At 35.7% G+C, this 25,929-nt stretch overlaps 1 protein-coding gene and 1 long non-coding RNA gene across 7 annotated transcripts in view; one reads left to right on the top strand and one right to left on the bottom strand.

Moving 5' to 3' along the window:
* Positions 1 to 25,929, bottom strand: part of LOC116538657 (EGF-like and EMI domain-containing protein 1) — a 624,824-nt gene that overhangs the window by 419,018 nt on the left and 179,877 nt on the right. The gene's annotated exons all lie outside the window — the stretch shown is intronic.
* LOC116538702 lies at positions 3,638 to 20,053 on the top strand. The gene is made up of 3 exons (XR_004263757.1): positions 3,638 to 3,648; positions 14,072 to 14,079; positions 19,942 to 20,053. It is a non-coding gene; the product is annotated as an uncharacterized LOC116538702 (long non-coding RNA).

The raw sequence follows: 25,929 nt of genomic DNA on the forward strand, positions 1-25,929 counted from the left end.
TTTGTGACTTAAATATTAAGTTCTGTCACAGAGACAATATAAATGCAAAGGCAAAAACTGAAAGAAAAGGGATTTCAAAGAAAAAAGTGATTTTAGGTTCTTAGCGAAATTATGTAATAAATTACAAAAGATAAACTGTTGTTTGGAAAGACAAGAAGGAAGGGAGCGAGGCAGGGAGGGAGAGAGGGAGGGAGGAAGGGAGGGAAGGAGGGGGAAGGGAGGAAAGGGGGGAAGGAGGGAGAAGGGAGGAAGGAAGGAAGATGATGCATCTTAAATGGCTGAAGTTTTAGGTACAAGAAATATATAATTTGTTTAGCAACTTTAATATATACTATCATCTCAGACGGCTTCTTGGAAGCAAACAAATGACTTGTAAATCTTAAGTACACAAAGCTGCCTGTGAACATGCAATTGTAGTGACAATACATAAAGCACCACAGAGTAAATGGTGCATCACTCTGATTCAGTGCTTGCTGTCATTTTCACAAAGATACATACACAACCAAAGGCAATGTATAAGTGATTCTGGAAGGATATTGAAGAGGCTCTGAGCAAATATACACAGCTATATAAATCCACTCTCAACCGTAGATAATTTAGAAGCAGAAATAAACCATATTATTATAACACAATGTAGCTACTCTTGCTACCATAAAGACAATAAACATCAAAAAAGACACTTTGAATGGTTCTATGAAGTCATAATGGAAATGACTTTCATATGGAAAATGCTCAAGTGCTGTTTTCAAAGATTAATTCACTTGAAATTGATTTATTTAAAACCATTTCCAATTCCTGCATCCTGACATACTTGGTTCTTGGTCATTAAGCAATGAACCCTTTTGATGTTAGCCCACATAATCACATTAGTGAAACTGAAATGTACAGCAAAGAATTTTATTAAAAAGTGTAACTGCCAAGAGATGATGGAAATTAAAAGCATTTCTACCCAATCACTAAAAATTATATTCTCAGTAATTCCCTGGGTTAAAATGCCCCAAACTGTAATATAATATCTCTGTACCAGTATTTAAAATAAAGCAAACAACATTCTATTATCACTGGCTGGCAATACACACAGAAGTCTATTGTTAAGTAAGAGAAATTGGTTATTATGAATAAACTTGATTCAACTCTGTGGAATATTATCTTGGAATTATAGCAGTGGCCAAGAGTAGTATTTTAGGATCAGGCCAGCATAGGTATCTTTGGCCACTTCTTATTATATGGCTTATTGGAAAAGTTAAATAAATCTTGGTAAAATCTTGAAAAAATCAGTTTTTTTCATCCTTATAATGAAAGATAATTGTTGTGTCTACATTGTAGGATTGATGGGGAAATTAAAGATAGTAATGTATATGGAACAGTGTTGGCAGAGACTGGCCTAAAGAAACCACCCAATTAAAAAGTTAAAATTTTGTGATCCTTATTATAAACCCAATTTTTCTATCAGACAGAATAAGTAACAATACAAGAACTGAAAGGCAAAGTTCCACAGAGAATTTCTTAGTTTCTTTCTTCAAGAGTTCTTCAATAATCTAGGGGCAAAATTATCTTACAGAAAGCAAGGATAGATGAGTGAGGGAAAAAGGAAAAAAAAAAACTAGTGAGAAGAGGAATACTGACAAGCATTTGTGTCCTATGTAATAGCCCCCATATCAAGCACTCATACATCAACTTGTTTAATTTTTGGAGCAATCTGCTATTTGTTGCACGCATAAGGAGCCTCCAAGAAAGAAAACCAATGCCCCTTTTTCTACCCCATGTTTCCAGGAAAGAAACTATAAATGTATATTATTGATAGTAACAATAAGTAATAAAGAGTGGGGGCAGGAAAGTGCTAGATAGAGAAGGGTGGAGTCCCTGGCGAGGGCTCTACCCTTGGGCCTGTGCCCAAGGAACAGGCACTCCTGTTTTCACGCCCAAATGTTGCAATTTCCAAGACCACTCTGGTCTGCCATGGCCCCAATCCTGTGCCCACATAAGCCTGAGACCTTAGTGGGAACAGATACAAGCAGTTGAACATTGAGAAGGACAGGGGAACAGACCAACAGACACTAGCGGACTGGCAGACCAGCGACAGCGGAATGACGCAGCAGAGAAAGAGAAGAGGGAGAACCTCTGGATGCTGAAGGGAACTCGGCTGGGGTGGTCAGAGAAGAGTCCAGCCACTGGGTGGCCCAACTCCAGGGAAAAACCACTTTCCCACTCCATACCTCTTTCCAGCTCCCTATCCATCTCACTGAGAGCCACCTCCACCACTCAATAAAACCTTGCACCCATCCTTCGAGCCCAGGTGTAATATGATTTTTCTGGTACACTGGACAAGAGCTTGGGATACAGAAAGCTGCCACACTGGCCCTCTGCCCTTGCGATAAGGGAGAGAGTGTTTATCGAGCCTATTAACACAAGCCATCTGCAAACAGCAAAGTTCAAAGAGCATATTGTAACACATGCCCACTGGGGCTTCGGGAGTCACAGTCACCCACTCCTAGACTACTGTGGGGTCGGAGCCCAAAAGCATTCTCCACAGCCTCTGCACCTGCCCTCCTGCATACTCCCCTAGGGGTTTGAGCAGCAGGATGACCAATGGAGCAAGCCCCACCCTGCCACACATTGTGCAAAGAGCATAAGGGGACTCTCCTGTTTCATAGGACTACAGCAAACAAATTTTTGAAATTCACAAATCTTACATTCAATAACAGAGATCAATCCATCCTCTAATGTAGTCATAATTTTAATCAACATTAAAGGCATGGCCTAAATAATGACCTATAAGCCAAGGAAAGCTCAACTTGTAATAGCATTATATTATGGGAAGAAACAATGTTTAGCAGCAGCAATAACAAAAAGGCAGAAAGAATATGCTAGATCACTGTTCCATACAGTGTGGGTCCATGGACCATGTGCATAAATTACTTGGTGTGCCTTCTGGGGCAGATTTACCAAAAATCTAGTCAAGCTTAAACTTCTAGGATACTTAGCTGTGATTTTGTGTTATTTTCCTTTTAGAACAACCGCCAAGCTGGATTGGGTCCTAGACCTACAAAACTTAAAATTTTCCCCTCTTTCTGCCTGTTAAAACACAGAATCATGGGTCCCATGTCAGATATTAATCAGGATCTTTTAGAGTGGAGCCTAAAATATCAAATTTTTTAATAAGGGAACCCAAGTGATTTTATAGTAACATCTTAAAATATAGTAACAACTGAACATTGTATATTTATTTATTTAACTGCCAACTCTCCATTATCCACATTTCACCAATGTAAATAAACTCTCACACTAACTTTCATTTACATATTACTCTTTCTGGAACTCCTGACCTCAAGTGATTCACCTGCCTCAGCCTCCCAAAGTGTAAGATTACCAGTGTGAGCCACCATGCCTAGCCTACATATCACTCTTTATATTGGTATTTATATTTGAATAAGAGTTTGCCTATTGTCATGGGTTTGATTCGGTCCCCCATAAAAGATATGTTCAACCCAGAACCTGTGAATGTGACCTTATTTGGAAAAAAGATCGTTGAAGATGTAATTAAGTTAGAAGGTATAATGGGAGTGGGTGGGAACACCGTATTGTTGGTTGGGAAAGACAGAGAAGAATGTAAATAATGAAAAACATTAGATGCTAAATTTAAAAATAGTAGAATATGTTTTAAAAATTTAAGAATCATTAATAAAAAACAAGATGAATAAAATCCAAATCAAAGGAAAAAGCATAAAATATTTTTAAATGGTCAATTTTTTATAAAGCAATAAATAACTTGAATAAAGCAAGAACAACAAAGATGGCAACCAGAAAACATAAAATAGGATATAATTTTTTTAAAGTAATACATCCATCTATATGTTCATTGTAAAGATATAGGTGAAACAAAATAGCACAGAAAGGATGAAATAAAAGGATATAAAAGATACATCAGACAAATGTGGAAAGAAATGAAAAGTAAATATAGAAATACAGTCATCCCTTGGTATCCACATGGGATTGATTCCAAGATCCTCTTGGGTACTTATGACCACGGATGCACAAGTCCCTTATAGAAAATGGCACAGTATTTGCATATAACCTATGAACATTCTCCCATATACTTCGAATCATCTCTAGGTTTCTTATAATATATAATACAACATAAATACTGATATGGTTTAGCTAAGTTCCCACCCAAATCTCATCCTGAATTCCCTTGTGTTGTGGGAGGGACCCACTGGGAGGTAACTGAATCTTGGGGGCAGGTATTTTCCATGCTGTTCTCCTGATAATGAATAAGTCTCACTGGATCTGATGGTTTTAAAAAGAGGGGTTTCCCTGCACAACCTTCGTCTCTTGTCTGCCATCATGGGAGCTGTGCCTTTCATATTCCACCATGATTCTGAGGCCTCCCCAGGCACATGTAAGTCCATTAAAATCTCTTTTTCTTCCCAGTCTCTGGTATGTCTTTATCAGCGACATGAAAACAGATTAATACAAATGCTATGTAAATAATTGTTATACTATATTGTTTTTGCTATATTTAACAAATACAAATACTATATTAATATAATTTTTGTAATACTGTATATTTTAAATAATTATCACAAAAATACAATATGATTTTTAAATATTTTTAATATTTAATAGTTTTTAAATGTGTTTTATTTGTGGTTGGTTGGATGAGGAACTTGTGGATAAGAAGAGATGACTGTACTAATAGTAAATTCAAGAACAAGAAAAGATATGTGATAATTAAATATACGATTCACCAAAAATATATGTAATTAACTTTTTTATACCAAGTAATGTAGAATTGAAATGTACAAAATTAGGAATACAAACAAGATTTAACAAACTCACAGTCATACCAGGGGATTATATCCTATACCTGTCAGCGACAGATCAAGAAGACAAAAAGTAAACAAAAAATAAATCTGAATGAGATAACCTATCAAATATGATCAAATGCACACATACCACTCTTCTTTGAAACCAAGAAATACAATACCACATATTTGCAAAAATTCATTGTGTATGTGGCCATTAAAACATCATATAATTTCCCAAAGTAGAAAATCTCTCTAACTTTAAACTTCAATGCAGTAACATTAGACATTTTTAATAAAAGAATAACACTCAGTAGAACTATACACTTAAGAAAACACAACATAATAAATAAATTATCATCTTTTATAAGAACAGAAGAAAAGTAGTATGGAATGTAGCCAAAGTTACATTCACAGGAAAATGTTAGATGTACATGAATTTATTGAGGGAAATATTCTCATGTCTTGTGTAAATTGAGACCTGACTTCAAAATATATTTTGAATCTACTAATTCACAGTAATACTTGAATGAGTAGATAAAAAACTAGATATTAAATAAAGGATCTATGCAGGCTTCTTGTAGAACTTGTTACCTTTTCTATATCTCAGATTCCATATCTGTAAAAGAGGCGTGTCAAAATTGATCTTATTTAGGGTTTTTTTCCAAATGTAAATATCTATGCTCTACATAGTTTTTATATGCTTTGTTAAATGATTATTTAATGATAAATGAGAAATAATATTGTGTTATATGCTTTATTAAAACATGCCTATTCCCTTGTTTCACATTGGTGTCATATACCAAAGTGAAACTTGATCTGTATTTGTGTGTAAATATGTTTGTTTCTACATTGGTCAGTGAAGAGATTTTTAAGATTTTCATTTGACAATTGAAGTGGCTTCAATTGTCAAATGCTAATCACAGGTTAAACCAACTAAAAAAGGGGAAGATATGGCATTTTTAAATTCCTATGGTGCAAAATATCACCGTACTCTGAAAGTTATCTAGACCTCAAGAATAAAAAACATAAACATGTGTCATCTTACTGTTACAAAGGTATAAAAAGCATTTTCAATATCAACTATATCACTTTTCCTACTTTTCAAATGGATTAGGGTTAATTTGATTTTCTAAGTAGTGATATCTCTCTCATCTAAGTAGATCACTCATTAGTAAGCAGGTTGGACTGCCTTGATGCATGCTTCTTCACTTCAGTTTGGCCAAGGAAGACAGTCACGCTTCTTCCCACCATGGTGTAAATGCCTCGCAGTGACGTCCAAATCCTCTAACTGTTTCCTTTGCAAAGTGGGTCTGACTAACAAGCTACCTCTTGTTTCATGGCCAGAATTAGCTTCTTTCTTCCTTATGATGATTATGAAATCAACCTTCATCCTGATTTCTGTCTATTCTCAACTTTTATCTCAAATCCCTACCACCATCACCACCATCTTCCATCTTCTTTTTTTTTTTTTCTTTTTCCTCCTCAGGAAGAGGGGAAGAGAGAACCTGAAAAACACTGTAACACTTTCTTGGAAATTACATGGTGGAAAGATCCTAAAGAATATGAATTCTCACAGTCAGAAATAACAGAAATAACCTTTCTGTTAAATATGGAACTCCTTTTGATCCCTTTATGACCATAATATTTGTATTATTACCATTTAAGGTTTATATTAAACTAAATAAGTAAAATAAATTTTATGTCATTGTGGCCATTCCTAATTTCTCAAACAAAATAAGTTCATTTATATTAATTACATATGTCAATCAAGTATAATTACATATTTTGAAGAGTCAACAAATATAAATAAAAATTTAATCTTGTCTGAATCAAACATCACTAGATATTTTGAAGATGTAGAATTACTTTTAGCAAAAACATTTTAGTAAAATGTGGAGAATGTTGAATCATCATATTTTGGTTTGCTAATAAAGTAATTATCTTATGGTTGGTAATTTAATTAATTTAATTAGTACTTATTTTTTCAATATCTACCACTGGTATTCACTGACTACTTAATAATATCAAGAAAACAACAGAAGTAATGCCACAACAGAAGAAATGACATTAGGCTATATTAGAAAAATATTTTAAAAGATGTATTTTAATTTTTAATAAAATCTAAATCAGTTTTGCAAAGATGCACAAGTAAAAGTTAATGCTGCTGGGGGCAGATTATTATGGGTAGGCTATTCAAGAAAATGTCAGCTCTACGTTTTTCTTCGTGTTGATAATAATTCTGGCAAATTTTTTCTACCTCATACATTCACCAGCAAACCTTTATTGAATGATTTACTCGATGTGTTGGGAATTACACTCAGTCAGTGGATTTCAAAAGCCTTTTAGCAGTGAAACTATTACTATGCAGATCAATATATACAAGTAAAATTGGACCTACTTTAACCCTGTCCAGTAACCACGTCAGTAGGATCCCAGAGGAAAGTCAGTGAAAACCCTTAAGGCTTCAAGGAAGGTGCTTTACAAACCAATGAACTTAAGTGTATGAAGACAAAGAGGAGAAGATGTCTGCCTTTCAGGAGACATCTCAGAAATAATAATATTAACATAATCTAATAATTCACTCATTTGTTCATTCAACAAATATATTTAAATGCCTACCGTAAGTCAAACACTATTCTCAATCTGAGGATATATCAGTAAACAAAGTTGTTACAATCATGGCATTTCTGTTGCAGCGAATGAGAGTGGACAAAACCCGGCAAAATGATGACTCATGTGAAGCAATGATAAGTGTGTTGAAGAAAATTAAAGAGGATTAGAGAAAAATAAAGTGAAGAGCAGTCTACTTTAGATAAGTGACCTTCGAGTAACAGCTTGCATTGAAAAACACAGTGAACCATTTGGACATCAGTTGAAAGAACAAACCAGGTGGAAGAATCTGCAGGAGCAAAAGTTCTGAGGTAAGAGTTTAGATGATGCAGTAAAAAAAGAGCAAGGTTGCCAATAAGGATGGAGTGAGGAAGCAAAGGGAGAATGGTGGGAAATCAGGTTGGAAAGATAGTTGGGGGCTGGATCATGAAAGACTGTAAAGGCAATAATAACTAGAGGTATCCCTCACTTTCCAAACTTTCTCCCTAGGAAGTTAGAATGGAATATATTTAAATAGCAAAAGATAATAGTTTAAATTCTATGCTAAGTGTTATGGGAACCCATTGGAACATTGAGAGCAGGAAAATGACAAGGTCTGATGTGCCAAACACTTCTGTGATTAGCTCAATGTTCTCAACCCTAAGTAACCCTGTTTAATCCATGTTTTATAAATATAGATAAGAGAAAGGGTAACTTGCCCAAAGCTACAAATCTATTAAGTTAGATGAAGAATTCAAAGCCAAAGTTAAATCTCTAAACTGCTCTAATACCCAGATTAAGACACATAACTGTTAAAGTTGCTATGGTAAATATACATACACTACTTATTGAAAGGAAATAGTGTTCAGTTGCCCCCTGAGATTTCAGGTAGAAATGCTTCCTAAAGTAGTCGATATTTTATATTAGCTGTAGAGGATAAGTTGAAGTTCCTTAGGGGACAAAAAAGAAAAGAACATTGTGAATAAAGGAGGCAGTTAGAATAAAGTTATGGAAGGGTAAAACAGCACAATTCACTTGGAAATTCACTCATTATTTTGTGCAGTCTGACTGTGAGTTCTAGGGCAGGGGCATGGAAAGAAACAGACATAAACTCAGGAGGTTTTTGCTCAGGTGGTCCCACTACAACATGCTACGGGGTTTGCACTAAAGTGCAAGACATGGGAGCCACTGAAGAGTTTTAAGAAAGGCAGTGTCATAAACAGGTAAAATCTTTAGAAAGATCACTTTGACCTGACCAGGATGCAGGTGGATTGAGGGTGGTGAGGTACCGCTACAGGAAGAAGGAGCCAGTGGGAATTATTACCAGAGTTTTATTCAAGTGAGAAATAAATAGAATTTGAGTAAAGGCAGTGGGAGATGGCGACGTACTGTATAATGAAATGGCTTGGTTACTAATTGGTAGTTGTTGGAGAAATAAAGCAAGAATGACTCTGAGCAGGCCACTTATCACTTTATGTCTCCTCTCATTTATATAATGGCAATAATAATAGTATTTATACATTAGTGCTCTGTGAGGATTAAATAGTGGCTGTTTATTGAGTTGCCACCATGTATTAGACTACACTTGGTACATATATTATCATGGGTGAATGGCAGTGTCAATACCCAAGGTTAGAATTACCAGAGGCAGAAAAACTCTGCAGGGGAAGGGAAAATGTAAGTTTACGAAAATGTAAGTTTACTTTTAGATGCGATAGTCTGTGGAGCTATTCAGTGGACAGCAGGATAACACGTGGATCAGGAGGGCTATCTGGTTGCAGATCTATGAAACAGGTACACCTTATGGTAGTGAGAGAATAAGCAGCATGGGCAGAAAAGACTGGCAAGGTGAAACCATGAGCTATATCATCATTTTGCTGTGGGCATTAGAGGTTGACAGGAAATGGCTGGAAAAGTAAGAGGAATACCATGAGAGAAGTGTATCTCATAAATTAAGAGAGTAAGGAGTTTCTGGTAAAAAAAAAAAAAAGTGTCCACAGCATAATTCCCAGGGACAGGTCAAGTGCAGTGAGATCTAGTGATGAGGAGTGGAAGCAGAATTTGGAGAGGCTGAAAAGCAGACAGTAGCTGAGGAAGAAAAGGCAGCATCTGCAAATAGATCTTCCAATAAGGATGCCTGGGAAGGGAAAGAGTGAGAAACACATGGTAATATCTAAAGTGAGTCATATGGTTGAAGATGCAAGAGATTCGAGCATGTAACAGGTACAAGGGAATAAGCCATCAGTGACAGGGTAAAACCTGCAAGCAAGGGCAAGAGAGAAAACTCTGGCACATGCCTTAGGTCTCAGAGGAGAGGGAGATGCTGGGATCAAGGAGAGAGGTGGAAGGTGAACCTTGAAAGGAAAAGAGACATGTTTTCTGAGACTGGATGCAATTTTTAAAAGCCAAAAAAATTAGCCATAATGCTTTCTCTCCAGAGAAAATTCTAGACAGGTGCTTCCTTTATTTCTCACAATATTGTGACAACACTCATTTATCATAAAGTAGCTAATGAAAGAAAAAATAACAGAAAAGGCAGATCAGTTAGAAACAAAATCATACATAGTCCTTTTCACTTGCTTGTTTTGAATCTTTAAACAGGCTACATGTGCCTCAGTTTCTTCATCTATAAAATAGGGGCAATAATATCTATCTCACAGTATTGTTGTGTCAGTTACTGGCAATATAAGGACAGTATCTAGAATAATACATGGTGAATATTCAGTAAATAAATGGTGCTTAAAATTACTTCAGCCCTCACAACAACCCTCTGAGTTAGTACACATGGAGAACGAAGGCACAAACAGCTGAAGTAACCTGCCTGAGGTCATTCAGCTGGTTAAGTGGGAGCCATGAATTAGATCCACCAGGTCAGTGCCAGGGTCCACTCTCTTAACCATGGCAGGCACTCCCCTCCTCGACCAAATCATCCTACCCTTGATATTGAATCAAATTCCTCTTAGTAATTTCTCATCCACTGACCCCCTCACTCTGCTCTTTGGCTATACATCTCCAGCAGTCTTTGCTGTGTTCAGAGTTGAGTTAAATCTCTCCTGTCACAACAATCTTAAAGTCTTCCTTACCATTGTTAATAAATGTCAGGTGTGATGTTTTTCTTTTACAATCACTGTGCTATATTACCTATGGAACGTGATTAAACAGGAATTCCATTGTAATTCCATTAAACTCAATAGAAATGAGACATATCACAGTAGTCAGGGGTAGCACCTAGAGCAGGCCTTCCTAGGTTTAAATGTGGCTCTGCTACTTCCTAAAAGAGCTTTAGGAAAGTTTTATGAACTTAGGAAAGTTGCCTATGTTCTCTGCTTTGGTGGCCTGTAAAAATGGAGATAACAAATAGTACCTACTTCACAGATATTTTTCATCAAAATTAAATGTAAGCATCATATATTAAGTTCTTAAAAGATGTTAGCTATTTTTTAGCTATCATCAAGAAATATATTGCTATACAATATTAAGTAAACCCTGATCACTCTATTTAATTCTGCAAACCACCCTCAAATTCCAGCAACTCCAAGACTCCATTATCCTGCTGTATATTTTTACTGTAGCACTTACTATTTACCATACTGTATTAGTTACTTGTTATGTTTATGGTTATTTTTGGCTCTTCTTTTAGAATGTAAATTTCCCAAGAGAAAGAATTTACTGTGCCCTACCTATGGGAGGCACTAAAGCAATATTGGTTGATTGGACGAATTTAATATTGGTGTTTAAGGAAAAGCAGGTGAAGGAAAAGATGGAAGACATTAGTAGAGATTCTGAAGAGTATTTGACACTGTCAATACAAAATCGGGTAGCTCGTCTGCATACCCGATATTCCTTGAAACTATTGACTTTCTTTTCCCTGGACAGAGATGTATCAGGTGTAGGGTTATTTTCTGACTTGATAGTAGAATGAATAACTGACCAAAGAAATAAAAGAGGAGGAGAGAGGTGCATCTGAGAAAGACCAAGTGACAATGAGTGGGTGTGTGGGAGGATTAGGTTGAAATATTAAAAGTCAGAGGGGTTGGGCACAATAGTTCATGCCTGTAATCTCAACACTTTGGGAGGGCAAGATAGGAGGATCACTTAAGACCAGGAGTTTAAGTTCAGTCTCAGCAACAAGTAAGCCCGATTTCTACCAAAAATTAAAAATTAAAAATATTAGTCCAGAGTGGTTGAGTGCATCCATAGTCCCAGCTACTAGGGAGGCTGAGGCAGGAGATCACTTGAGCCCAGAAGGTTGAGGCTGTGGTGAGCCATGGTTGTACCACTGCATGCTACCTTGGGCCACAGAGTGAGGTCTTGCCTTGAAAAAAAAAAAAGAATAAAATAAAGTAAAAGTCAGAAGGAAGCCTAGGGGTGGTCAGGAGTTCTTGGGTGAAACAGTTCCTTTATTGCTGCCAGATCCCATGATCTAACTATTATGGTGCCTGAAAGCCACAAAAGGGGGAAAGAATATGGTAGAGCATGTGGACATGATTTAATGAGTTAAAAATTTTCCTGAAATCATGTATCTATAAAATAAAGCAGTGTTTCTCAACTTTTTTTCATTATCACCACTAAGTAGCCTAATCACACATTTTTCCCTAATTGTCCCCACCCCTACCTCAATGAAATTCTATGAAAAACAAATATACTATATCTCTCTTCATATCAGTGGGTAGCACTGACCTTTGGAGGGCCACTATCTATTGTAATACCTAAGATTTTTCCTTCACCCACTAAGAACCAATGCTTTGCTTCCTTGAAAACAATATTGCCCCATGAAGAAAGCATGCTTTAGAACCACAGGTTTTTAAACTATGTATCATTTGTTTTAACCAATTTGTAGATTAAATCAGGATTTCCCAACCTCAGTAACACTGACATTTTGGATCTCATAACTCTATATTGTGGAGAATTTGCCCTATACATTGCAAGATGTTGAGTAGTATTCCTGGTCTTTATCCCCTAGATGCCAGTAGTAGACCTGCCTTGGTCAGACAAACAAAAATGTCTCCAGACACTGTCAAATATCCCCCCTTCACATGTGGGGGTGGGACAAACTGTCCCTGGTGGAGAACTCTTGGGTTAAATAAATGAATATTATATCATTTTTCCAAGGACACAGAAAAAATTAGAAAACTCTCCACTATAGACTAGCAGCTTTTCCACTGTCCAAAATTTTCCTCAAGAAGAACAATAAACACTAGACAATCTATAGCAAATGTTTCAGGGAAATGTTTTATCTACCCAAATTATTGTTTTCTATAAAGCCAATAATCTTCAGTTTTATAATTCAGTGCAAGTTATTTTGTCTTTCTCATAAATTTTATTCTGAATAACTGAGCTGGCTTTTATTAAAAAGGTTTGATAGATACATACATACATACATACATAAAAATGTTATATGTATATATGTTTGAATGTTTTTATTACTCTTCGATCTATATTTCTGTCTTTTAAGTAAACTATGTAAAACTGCCAAGATTTAACTAGACTAAATATACTAAAATTATGCCTTTTACTCAGAGAAAGCAAATATGCAAAAACGAGAATTTACAGTAGCTATAATAAGAAAGCTATAGTAAGAAAACAAATCTATGAAGATAATGATTACTCTTTGCTGTGTTTTGTTATAGATATATTTATCATGCTATATAATTACATATAGCTCTATAGTTAACTATTATTATCTCCATTTCAGAGATAGGAAAATCAGTGAGAGATGAAAAAATAAATTGCCTAGGATCTGTCCTACAGAAGGTAGCAGGATTTTGATTGAATCCAGCTTTATTCGGCTTCAAAAATGTCTACTCAGTCCATACCAGACTTTTTGACTGTTTTCCTCTTATTTTTATTTTTTTTATTTTTCTTCACTGTAATACATTCCACAAATGATGGAAAAGAACTTCTTCTTACCTGCAAAGAATGTTTCTGAAGAGCTGAGGCTTCCTTTCAACATGAGAAATGCCAGTTTATTGAGGCTTTTAGATAATTTTCTCTTATGTTAAATCTATTAAAGCAAGCAAAAGGCAAAGACCAACCTTATCTCCATCAACAATCAATCTCCAGAGCAGTCTTTTGTAACTTTTGATGTTTAATACTAAAGCAAAACAGGGCCTATGTCTTTTTATAAGTTCTACATATCCAGAGAACCTTCAAAATCAGCATCATGATTCAGATTTCACTTAAGCAATAAACAAATAAGCTCAAACTTGTCCCAGCCTTGTGACAAGTTTCAGGCCCAATCCTAGCTCTTCAACAATTAGCAGTGTGATGCTGACCAACAGCCTTCTCTTCCTGAGCCATAGGAGAAAAAAGCAATGGATTTTAGCAGATTGCCAGACTCAAAGGCTTTCAGAGTTAGTTGAAACCTGAGAAAAATTAGAGAGTCAAGTCTTTTTTTTCTTTTATTCTTTTTGTTATTATTATTATTATACTTTAAGTTCTGGGGTACATGTGTAGAACGTGCAGGTTTGTTACATAGGTATATATGTGCCATGGTGGTTTGCTGCATCCATCACCCTGTCATCTACATTAGGTATTTCTCCTAATGCTACCCTTCTCCTAGTCCCCCACCCCCTGCTATCCCTCCCCTGGCCCCCCACCTCCCAACAGGCCCCAAATGTGTGATGTTCCCGTTTCCATGTGTTCTCACTGTTCAACACCCACTTATGAGTGAGAACATGTGGTATTTGGTTTTCTATTCTTGTGTCAGTTTGCTGAAAATAATGGTTTCCAGCTTTATCCATGTCCCTGCAAAGGGCATAAACTCATCCTTTTTTATGGCTGCATAGTATTCCATGGTGTAGTGTATATGTGCCACATTTTCTTGGGTTGGTTCCAAGTCTTTGCTATTGTGAACAGTGTCACAATAAACATGCATGAGCATGTATCTCTATAATGGAATGATTTATAATCCTCTAGGTATATACCCAATAATGGTATTTCTAGTTCTAGAATCTTGAGGAATTGTCTTTTAAAAATAAATTTACGTTTAAATTTTTCTTTAAACAAAATGAGTTACAGCTGAACGTTTGGGCCCTTGAGTTGAGCTTAGGCAAAAGATCTGGATTAATTACCTAGTTTGGTATTCTATGAATTGAGATATTTTTTGCCTTTAAGAAGCTTATGTTGGGGCCAGGAATGATGGCTCACACCTGTAATCCCAGCACTTTGAGAGGCCAAGGTGGGAAGATCACTTGAGGTTAAGAGTTCAAGACCAGCCTGGCCAACATGGTGAAAGCCTGTCTCTACTAAAAATACAAAAATATTAGCCAGGTGTGGTAATGCACACCTGTAATCCGAGCTGCTTGGGAGGCTGAGGCAGAATAGCTTGAACCCAGAAGCCAGAGGTTGCAGTGAGCTGAGACCATGCCACTGCACTCCAGCCTGGGTAACAGAGCAAGACTCTGTCTCAAAAAAACAAACAAAAAAAGGAAGCTTATATTTTAACCATAAGATTAAAAATATCCTTTATTAGATTAAAGGAATGTACACTTGTCAGTCTGTACACTTGTCAGTTTGAATTGCATGGTATTAATTACATGATCTAAAGCTTTAGTACCTAGAGTAATTGTAGCCTCTTAGACCTGAGGGTCTGTCAGAAATACTTTATCCTTAAGCCACAATCTGCATTGTAACAAGGTTATCTGGTGATTTTAACGTATGTTAAAGCTTCAGAAGCCAGGTCAAATTAGTGTTTCTCCAAGGTTGGATTGCTTACAAAAGACTCCTTAGTGGGGCCCTAATAAAGATGCAGATACTGGAGCCTACTAAAGACTCGCCAAATCAGGATCTCTGAATATGGAGTCAGGAATCATTAATAAGCAGCCCAGATGATGCTCACACACAATCATATTTGAGAAACACCATTTAACAAAGTTCAGAGATCTGAAAGTCTCTTGGTAAGTGGGAAAGAGAAAAAGAGACAGAAAAGGCTTTCAGTTTTAAAACAGAATACTGAATATTGGAATATTGCTTTCAAAGTTCAAGAAACTAGGGCAACTTAGAGCTAATTATCAAAAACAAGCAATTAAGTAGAGGTTAGCTGCAAGGAGGGATGGCTGCCTGGATCACTTGGATACAGTTTGTCCCAGAAGTTAACAAGAAGGATTCCCAGGGGAGCTATAAAAGACAACTTTTCAACTTCATACCTAAAAGATAGGGCCACTGAAGGAAACCTTCCAGTGACCAGAGTTATATTTATCTTTCTGCCTGAAGCATGCACCAATTATGTGCACTATAAATACAAGTTGGCCTTCCTGCTAGAAAAAGCACAAGGGTTGAGGAACGTCTATGTTCTGGTTTATTAGAAACAAGTTCTTAGAAAAACTTGTGAGCAAAAGCTAACAAGCAAAGTGGGAAAGAAAAAATAAAACTCTAGTAATGTAGGACGGAATTAAAACAAGCATCCAAGTTCTGGAGAGTAGAAGATTATGACAAAGAGGAAAAAAAAAAAAAGAAATTCTACACAGCTTCTATTCCAGTGTGGTCCATGAACCAGAAGCATCAGCTTCTCCTGGGAGCTTATTTGGAATGCAAACTATCAGGCCCCACTGATATACCCCCTGAAGATGAGTCTGCATCTTAAGAAGATCCATAGGTGATCCGTATGCACTGCATCATATCAGTGGTTCTTGAAATTGGTTGCAAATTAAAATCATCTCAGAAGCTTTTAAAAATTATGAGCTATACATATAGCCCCAAAAGAATAAGCCTTATATGTAGCTAAGGTTGAAGACCACTGTTCTATTATGTATCTTTGGATTTATGAAGTTACATTACAGGTATAAAACTTTCTCAAAGAAGGTAGCCACTTACCTTTTTGATTAAGCTATAATATTCTATGTACCACAAAACTTGAAGTCACTAGATCAACAGAATACTGGGAAATGATTTAGTGGACTATTCTTAAATATGGGAAGGCATCACATATTGATGTATATTTGACAGCTAATAGAGAAGTTTGCTCTCTTCCTACCCAAATGGATCAAACCCACCCTATATTCACTCATCAATTTAGATAATCCTCTGAGAATAAGTGAAAAAGCCTGAAGAAATCTAAAATGCCCCTCTAATGGCTTAAGTATTGTAAGAATATGCAGTATTTGTATCTCTTCTTGTAGTTAAAGGTCATGACATTATAAGAGAACCGAGGATTTGAGATGTGAGTGTGTTTTAATAATCACATATTCTTGAGTCTAAGTTAAAAGGTCTTTGTTCAAATCTACAACACACGTTTTAACTACCTGTACAATGAACACAAACTGACACTTTTACAGCCGGGAAAGCATCTTTTAAACATGTGAATTCTTATGGTAATTGCTGTGACTTCTTATAGTAGAAGCAACTTATAATTCAAATATTTGAGATCATAAAATAGACATTCAGCAGGATCTCTTAAACTGAAATGCAAAAAAGAAGTGATAAAAGCTCAAATAAAACTATACAATGGGATGTTATGAACAATACACATAGCCCAAAAAGAATAATTTGGAGGAAGAACTCATCATTCTCAGTTGTAACTAATTTGAAAGGCTGTCTGATACAATACTTAAAACTTCAAAGAGGAGAATAAATATTTATACAATATGAATAATAAATAAAATTAGGTTGAAAACTTAATACGTGTAGTAAACAAATTCTCATTGGTTTCTCTAAGACACTGGTTAGAACTCATGACTAATACATTAATAACAAGGCAGGCCACCTTGAAAACAATGCTGTGTGACATATAGGAGACATGAACTGAAATCTGTAAACCTCAAGGGGGAACATGGAGAAAGCATATGTGTAAGAATTAAGAGGCTGCAACGTATTTTGCTTGTGGTCCTGATAATAAAATAAATTTTAAAAATAGAAATAAAAATTTATAAAAGAAGAAAGGGAGACACAAAAAAAGTTTTAGTACATAGCAGACTGAACTGGAATCAACCATTTATTATATTATTCAACAAACATGTACTGAACAATGATACTGCACTATGCTCTGAGGCTACAGACAGATGAAAGATGGCTAAATGGGAGTTTGTGTAAATATTGCTTTCCTCCTAGTGAAGAGAAAATTAACTCAGAGTTGATGCCACATAGAGAAATCCTTTAACTAGCTAGATATTCTCATACAGTTAAGAGTAGAGGGTGTGATAAATGTTTTACTTGCCTAGTTGACAGTCTCTCAGGAGGTTGAAAAGCAATGAAATGAGAGGTAGCTCTTTCAACATCATTCTGCCTCAGCCATGAAAGAAATGGCTGATTTCTTTCATTGAGACCTTGGGACAAAATGACACAATTATACAGGATATTAAGTAGTTGTGTATAACATCAAGAAAGTAAAGTTCAAAAATCTCAGGGAAAAAACAAGAAAAAAAATGTCAAGTGAAAGATTCAAGATTTTCCAGACCATTTCTTGAATACTAAAATAATAAGCATATTCCTATCAAGAGATGCTATACATGTCACAAAACTAGTAAGAACATATATGAAAAGAAATTCAGGCCAGGCATGGTGGCTCACATCTATAATCCCAGCACTTTGGGAGGCCAAGGTGGGCGGATCACGAGGTCAGGAGTTCAAGACCATCCTGGCTAACACGGTAAAACCTCATCTCTACCAAAAATACAAAAAATTAGCTAGGCAAGGTGGCATGTGCCTGTAGTCCCAGCTACTTGAGGGGCTGAGGCAGGAGAATGGCTTGAATCTGGGAGGTGGAGGTTACAGTGAGCTGAGATTGCACCATTGCACTCCAGCCTGGGTGACAGAGCAAGGCTATTTCGAAAGAAAAGACAAAAGAAAAGAAATACAGCAAACAGATTAAAATAATGAAATACTAAAATACTGAAAACCAAAATTTGATGGAGTAAAAGAAAAGCACCTAGCAGAAAACCCTTGGGACATTAGGGATGAAAATCAATGTGAGAAAAACAACAAGAAACAATTAATTGCTTAGGGATTCTCTATATTGTGATCAAAATGTCCTTCTTAATATGCAAAAGCTGGTACGTAATATATCCAAGGAAAGTTCTTAAAGGGCTCACCATCCCCAATTCCCTTTCTTCAGAAAATATGGATACTGGTATAGCCCTGAATATGCTGTGATATCAAATCCATTGCCTTAGAAAAGGAGAAATTGGTACCTATCATATTTAACTCATGAGATACACCTTCATAAAAAATGTTTAACAATCCTGTTTTAAGGACAGTGTCTTTTTATCTATCCATTCTTGATTAACCCCACAAAAGCCAATCTACTATATATTTTTTCCCAAACAGTCTTTTACATGCACATTAGAAAATATTTTGGGAAATGTTACTGTAAGAGATGAAGGAATCCAGGCATTTAAAATTCACTTACAATTGAAATATGAAAAGAAATTGAACTTATATTAGCTTCTAAAAGTACAGTAGGCAGAATGAGTTGTTACAGCTTTCACTTGAAAGGAGTAACACATTGAATTGTCATTCCTTAAAATTATTCACTCATCTGTCTAGCCATTCATACGAATTGGCAATACATACTAAGCCATCTAAATTTTAATATAAAGTATGACACTACATATTCAGAGTAAAATAGCCACATTTCATCCCAACTTTATAGTAAAAGGTAGAAAATATTCTCTGCAATATGTAGAGGTCATCTCACAGTAGTGGTAAGTGAAAGATCAATTTTTAGATTCTATAGATCAATTCCTAAAATGTACATCATTCAGAATCGATCATCCACTTACATGAAATGTAAATAGTATTTTATTATGGTTTAACTTCAGTAGTGTCCAGTGCCACTAGGAAAATATTTTAATCTTACTTTCAATCATGCATTCATAAATTCCAAAAATCATTCCTCTAAACTTCAAATACGTTAAGCTGACAAATGTTCTTTTAAACAATAAAATTTACATTCAGTCTACTTACATTAGTAAGTGTTTTATCTGGCAAATAATTGACTAAATTCAACTCTCTTCCTATCACTGTCAGATAAAGATATATCGGAATTTTCCTGAGAATTTTTTTTAGAGAAAATAATATCCTTAAGAACAATCCAGATAGCAAAAGGAAAAAGGCATGGCATCATATACATAGTTTTAGATTCTATCTGCACTAATGCTCTTTTCAAAGCTGAACTACTGTAATTTCTGTTTGTAACACTATGTGTATATTTAATAAGTTTAAAATGTCAGCAAATCACATTGCCATGTATGTACCTATGCAACAATCCTGCATGTTCTTCACATGTACCCCAGAACCTAAAGTGCAATGAAATATTAAAAAATTTTTTTTAAATCATAAAGACAGAAAGTAGAATAGTGATTGCCAGTGGCTGGGATGAGGCAGAAATAGAAGTTATTGTTTAGTAGGTACAGAGTTTCCATGTTACTAGATGAAAGATTTATAGAGATGGATGGTGGTAATGATTGCACAAAATTATGAATGTATTTAATATTACCAGACTGTTCACTTAAAATTAAGTAAGATAGTACATTATATGTGTTTTACCACAATTAAAAAATGTTAGTGAAAACAAAACAAAACAAAACAAAACAAAACAAAAATGTAGGGACTCCATGTTTGGCTCCCCTTCCACAAACAATCCCTTCGTAGAAGCCGTTTTTTTCTCTCCTAGATTTCCCCTCTGGGGTCCCTTCCACACTCTCTCATGGAAGGCTTTCTTCCCCTTCTAAACTCCATCTCTCTATTCTCTTCCACTCAGTGTGGAAGGTGCTTTCCTCTCCTGGATTCCATCTTTCTGGATTCTCTCACTCAGTGTGAGAGTTAGCTGTTTCTCTTTCCTTCTCCTGTTTCTCTCTCTCTAAATAAATCACTTTCAAAAAAAAATGTAAACCCTAGATGAAATTTTAAAAGATGCTTTAAGAAAAAAATAAAAAATAAGTTGATCTGCATGTACCCGATTCTTAGATTTACTTAGACCAGTGGTTGATCATCTAAATATCCTCAGAGAACAAATCAAGTAAATTTTGACAGATATTTTTCCCCAAGATTAAATAACATTTAGCAATCAGAAACATTTTTTTAACTTCCTCAAAAAAAATACTATTTCATTCTTTTTGAAACCTGAGAGATTTTGGTTTTGTTCTGCTTTAAGTTTTGTGTGCGTGCATCTTTTATTTTTTCACTTTTAATAAATATGGCCACAGATACTTTCCTTTTAAACTCTCTATAAGAAAAAGAACAGTGCAAGAACAATAAATATAATCATGGGAAACTAATCAGGGAGATTAGGAGGTCATGCTAAATGGGAGATGTGCCACATAATTTATATAAAGGTGACACCTACTATTCGGCTCTAACCCTTTCCTAGTGAGGGTTGTGGAGCAATGTTGTCAAATCCTCTGATTTTTCTAAAGAAATACCCATCTTCATATGAATTATTCTGGCTTTCAAGTCTGCTATTTTGGGTCATGGGGCTCTTAGCCTTCTGGGCATGTGCTGGGATGGCACAGCTTGGCCCTTAGTGATGGGACAGGGCCATATGACTAACTCTGGTGGATGATTTGTAAACTAGATCTTAATTGTAAATGTATAACCTTGACAAAGTTCTTTTCTCTCTCTGCTATGGTAAATGATAATCCAGGCTAGTGGATGCTTTATCAAGCCAGATCAAAAGTGAAGACAATGAAGACAATACAGTGCAATTGTCCTCCCCTAATAAATGTATAACATGAGTAACAGATAAAACGTTATTTTAAACTGCTGAGATGTGTATGGTATGTGTTATTGTAAAACGCTTATCCTGGCTGATAAGCATTTTAATTCAATTAAAAACAAAAATACAACACTATGGGTGTGTGCTAATGCAAACCCACACACCAATGTGGATTTGAATGTACCCAAGGACTGTCACTCTAAATCACAATGTGTATGCTTAGTATGAGAACTTTTGTGCTTTGTATTCATTTAACAAAAAGTAAAATATTAGATTGACACATAGAACATATAATCTTGGCATTAATTGTTGAAGAAGAGGCGGAAGAGGAGGGTAGAAGAATTAGAAGAAGAAAGAAGAGGAAGAAAGAGAATAACAGAATGAAACAGAGTACACAAAATTTTAAAAAATGTAGTAAGGTGATTAGACATGGTGAGTATTCTAAAATAGTCAAGTCTGTTCAGATGTCCACGTGAACACCCATCTTACCCTCTATAATTCCCTTTTGCAAACATACCTAGAGCCTTTCTGAAGCCTTCTAGATTCCCTCACAGCCTGGGTTTTAAATCTTTTTCCCCTTCCACTAAATATAATAGGTCTTAGTTCGCCTTCGAGCAATTTACAAGACCAGTCAGCAATTTGTAAGACCTTTATATTGTTTCGAGTTAATATAGTCATGGCTATCAATATGTTGTTCCTTTTTTACTGTAGTATATTCAAATATTGTCTGTCTGTATAGAATGTGAACAAAAGTTATTTGAAAAGACATTTGGGTATGGCGTGGTGGCTCATGCCTGTAATCCCAGCACTTTGGCAGGCTAAGGCAGGCAGATGCCCTGAGCCCAGGAGTCCGATATCAGCCTGGGCAACATGGCAAAACTCTGTCTCTACTAAAAATGTAAAAATTAGCCAGGGGTGGTGACATGTGCCAGTAGTTCCAGCTACTTGGTAGGCTGAGAAGCAGGAGAATTGCTTGAGTCCAGAAGTCGAAAGCTGCAGTGAGCCAAGATAGCACCATAGCACTTCAGCCTGGGCACAGGAGTGAAATCCAGTCTCCGAAACAACAACAAAGGAATTTGGAGGAAAGTCATTATTCCTGTGAACAGTTTGGAAGCCTTGAAGAGGCAGCAGCTATCAGTGAAAGATGAAGATACATTCCAAAGAACACACAGAAGGTTCCAGTTTTACAGCAAATGTTTCTGCCCAGGTTCACATTCCACTGAAACTCACTTAGTTCTGATTGGTGCTGATCTCTGATTGGTCAACATAGCTGAGCCCTTATTGGCAGTGACCTGTGATTGGTTGGTTTGTGAGCCCCAAATCAGAAGTCTCTGGTAGATCTTTCTTTCAAAATACCCCAGTGTATTGTGTTGAGGGGGGAAGGAGGTGGTGTTCCAGCCACAGTTTATGTTGACATCAACAACAGGAATTGGTTTGGCTTGATTGTATCTGGCTTCTGAACAGACTTGAATGTTTCAGAATATTCACCAGGTCCAATCACCTCAATACATTTTTTATTTTGTGCCCTTTGTTTCATTCTATTATTCTTCTTTTCTTCCTGCTCTCTCTTCCTCTTTTGTTCCTCCTCTTCCCCTCTTTCTTCAAAAATTAATGCTAGGATTATATGTTCTATGTGGCAAGCTAATACAGGAGGTCCTATGGTACTTTTACAACATGGTTCTAAGAATACAGAGTATGTTACTACTCCCTCACCAAGTTATGGCCACCTGGTTCTGTTTTAACTTTTAGGGGGTTTATTTTGTCTGTCAGTCAGGGACACACTTTAACAAAACTCTTCAACTGGAGAAGTAGAAGTCTCTATAGCTCAGTAGTTGAGGGTACAGATTCTAGAGGCACACTACCTGAGTTCAAATACTTATAGCGTTTGGCACTGGGAAAGTAATAATATGCTACTTTGTCCATGTATTCTCATCTGCAAATTAAAGAAAATAAGAATGTGTACCCTATTAGGTTTTCTTAAGCACTTAGAACAGTGCCTGGCACATAATAGATGTCATATAAGTGTTTGTTAAGTAAATGCGTAAATAAATAAATACATGCGGGGGATATTAGGCTTCAGATTGTTGTGAATATTACCTAAGAGTTGGCAGGGCAGGAGCAGGGTGAGGAAACAAGGTTTCAGTAACTGCCAACATTCTTCAAGTCCAACTGTGTACTACTTTCATGTCTGATATTCAACTTATTCATTATTGTCAACAATTGCTGCTGCTGCTGCTGTCTGCTGATGGTGGTGGTGTGTAATCTTAGCGAATATTCCTACATCAAGCTTACATGATTGGTGGTAAGAACTGAATTGCTGACAGCCATTTTCATTATGTTACAACAGGTTGAAAGCAGTATTTAACAATAATCGCTGAAAGGTGAGGGGGAAAAAAAAAACCTACTCAGAAGCTAAACAAGACTGTTTCTTGCTATTGTCAATACACTTGAAAAGCTATAACCCAACTCTCCAAAAGCCTCACCTCAGATTTTAAGCTCCAGTGAAAAGAAAAACCATGTCATTTCAACAAGTCTTTGCTCTTAACTCAGAAAATGACTTGGCTTTTCAGTTTATCTCTTTTTATATAGTAAGTATAAAATTTATGGGATGCAGTTCATCAAAGGCTGTTTCTTCAAAGAGTATTTTTCCCAGTGTATTCTGTATTCACATGATACTCCACAGAAGTGCAAGTTTGTGTTGACTGCTTCTATACCCAGTTGTATTTACAGACTTCCAGTAGACAACCATCAACAAAAATCAACTGAAGAAGCTGCCTGCTTGCTCCTTGCCCTTCCCCAAATGCCTTTGTTTCTCGGTGGGCTTGTTGCTGCTGTTTGGTGTACTGATTGTGATTGTTTTTATCCTGTGATAATTCATAAAGGGTAGTTCAAAAATGAATGAAACAAATCTGTGCTTTCAAATAAAATCCTGTATAATTCTCTCTTTTACAAGCAGAGAATGGAGCGATATGCAAACAAACTTAAAGGAATGCTTGATTTTTCTTATAGATTTCAAAATTTTTTTTCAAGATTAAGAGTATCGAGGTGGTAATGTCAAGAAACATTTACAAATATTGAAGGAAACAATTCTCAATATGTATAAATTATCAGAATGAAAATTACTTGAGAAGTTTAAAAAGAAAAACCACTGAAACAAATTACAAAATAGTCATTCAATATATTACATTTTATGAAAATATCTTTAGTATCCATCAATGAATCTCATTTATGCCCTGGAATAAACAATGTCTCATTATAAAATTTACTACTTTATATCTTTTGCTTTTATTTCCTCCACTCTTAAACTTATTGGCAATGTCTGAGGGGATCTGTAGGCTTGAAAACCTATTCGTATTTCTTCAAAATACTGTATTTTGAAACAAACAAACAGCAAAAAAAAACCAATTCTTTGTGGTAACTACTTTTGATCCTTACAATACCATAGTTGTTTCTCTTTGCTTTATGAAATACATGTCCATTTAGTGTCTGAAATCTTTACACATGTCTTTAAAGCAGAAACACCTTAGAGATTAAAAACATGAGAAATATGTTTTTGATGATAAACACTAAATTATACAATCATCAATGTAATTGGTTTTCTATTCATATAAAACACTGTATGAAATATAAAAGAGCTAAACATTTTCTTATTTTTCTATACTGCTTCATGTTAATCAATATCCAAATCAAAGAACTTTGATGCTACCAATCAAAACTCAAATGTAAAAAATAAAAGATATTGAAAAATTGTGTTAACTAATTAAGAGACTAGTAATAAACATTTGGTATTAGATGTTAACTGTAATTTTTATACAAAATTTCACATTTTATATGTACAAACAAGAGCCTCGTTTGGCTAAAATGCATTCACTCTCTCACTCAACGAACAGCCCTATTAATTCTTCCTTCAAATTGCAAATACATTCATTTGAATGAGTGGAATCGAAAGCCCCATGGGATTCTAAAATAAAGGCTATTTTTCTTACAACAGAAGCAGATGTTTAAAGAAGTGATTCTAGAACTATGTGTGTAGGGAAAAATGGTATGCAGGGGTTGAATTCCCATTTCACCCCCAATCCTCTTCCTTTTTAAAAGTCTAACTAATAAATTCAATTGTTTAAAGGGAGAGTCAGAAGAAACTTACAGAAAGCTTGAAAATGTATTTGGACTCTTCTTTAGTGGTTAAGCAATACCTATTATAGAAGCAAATGTTTCATTTCTCATTATATCCTTTTGCAAACAGAGTCACCTGCAGAGCTGCACAAAATAATAAAGTCCCAGCATGAAGACTAGGCACACACAGATCTCCTTACTAGCTGTAGAGTGAGTTCAAGTCTTGTGGCCTCTGGAGCTCAGTCTAAGCATTTAACCTTGCCAAAACTAAGGCAAAACAGCAAGAATAACTGTGAGAACCAAAAAGAAAAGAAAGCTAGCAGATGGCAGGAAAACAGTGTAAGAAAAGGGCATTGGAATAAGAGAACCATCAGTATTGCATAGCAAGTACTTAATATTGTCACTGGTTCTAGGTATGGAAAAAGCAGGGTCAGGTGAAACACAGAGAAACTGAAACATAATATCTGAGAGTTCTTGGAATATTTACAGCATACAGAACTCATGCATTCATTCAGCATATTATTCAGTGCTTACCAGTGTCCAGACTACAAAGATGACAAAGATAAAACAGAAATACTTCTATACCTCAAAGAACTAACAATGAGTTGAGAAAGTTGAGCCAGTAAAGGGACACTTAAAATATAGCCCAATACTATTTATAGTGAAATAAAACAGAAGAAGCTTAAAAAGTCCAATGTATCAAACTGAGATTCCTGAAAGTTATTTTGAAAGAATCAAGTTATCTTGAAGAACTAAAAGATAATTACA

The sequence above is a fragment of the Sapajus apella genome, unplaced genomic scaffold, assembly GCF_009761245.1.
Source record: "Sapajus apella isolate SASKATOON/1434 unplaced genomic scaffold, GSC_monkey_1.0 scaffold4, whole genome shotgun sequence".
Classification (NCBI taxonomy): Eukaryota; Metazoa; Chordata; class Mammalia; order Primates; family Cebidae; genus Sapajus; species Sapajus apella.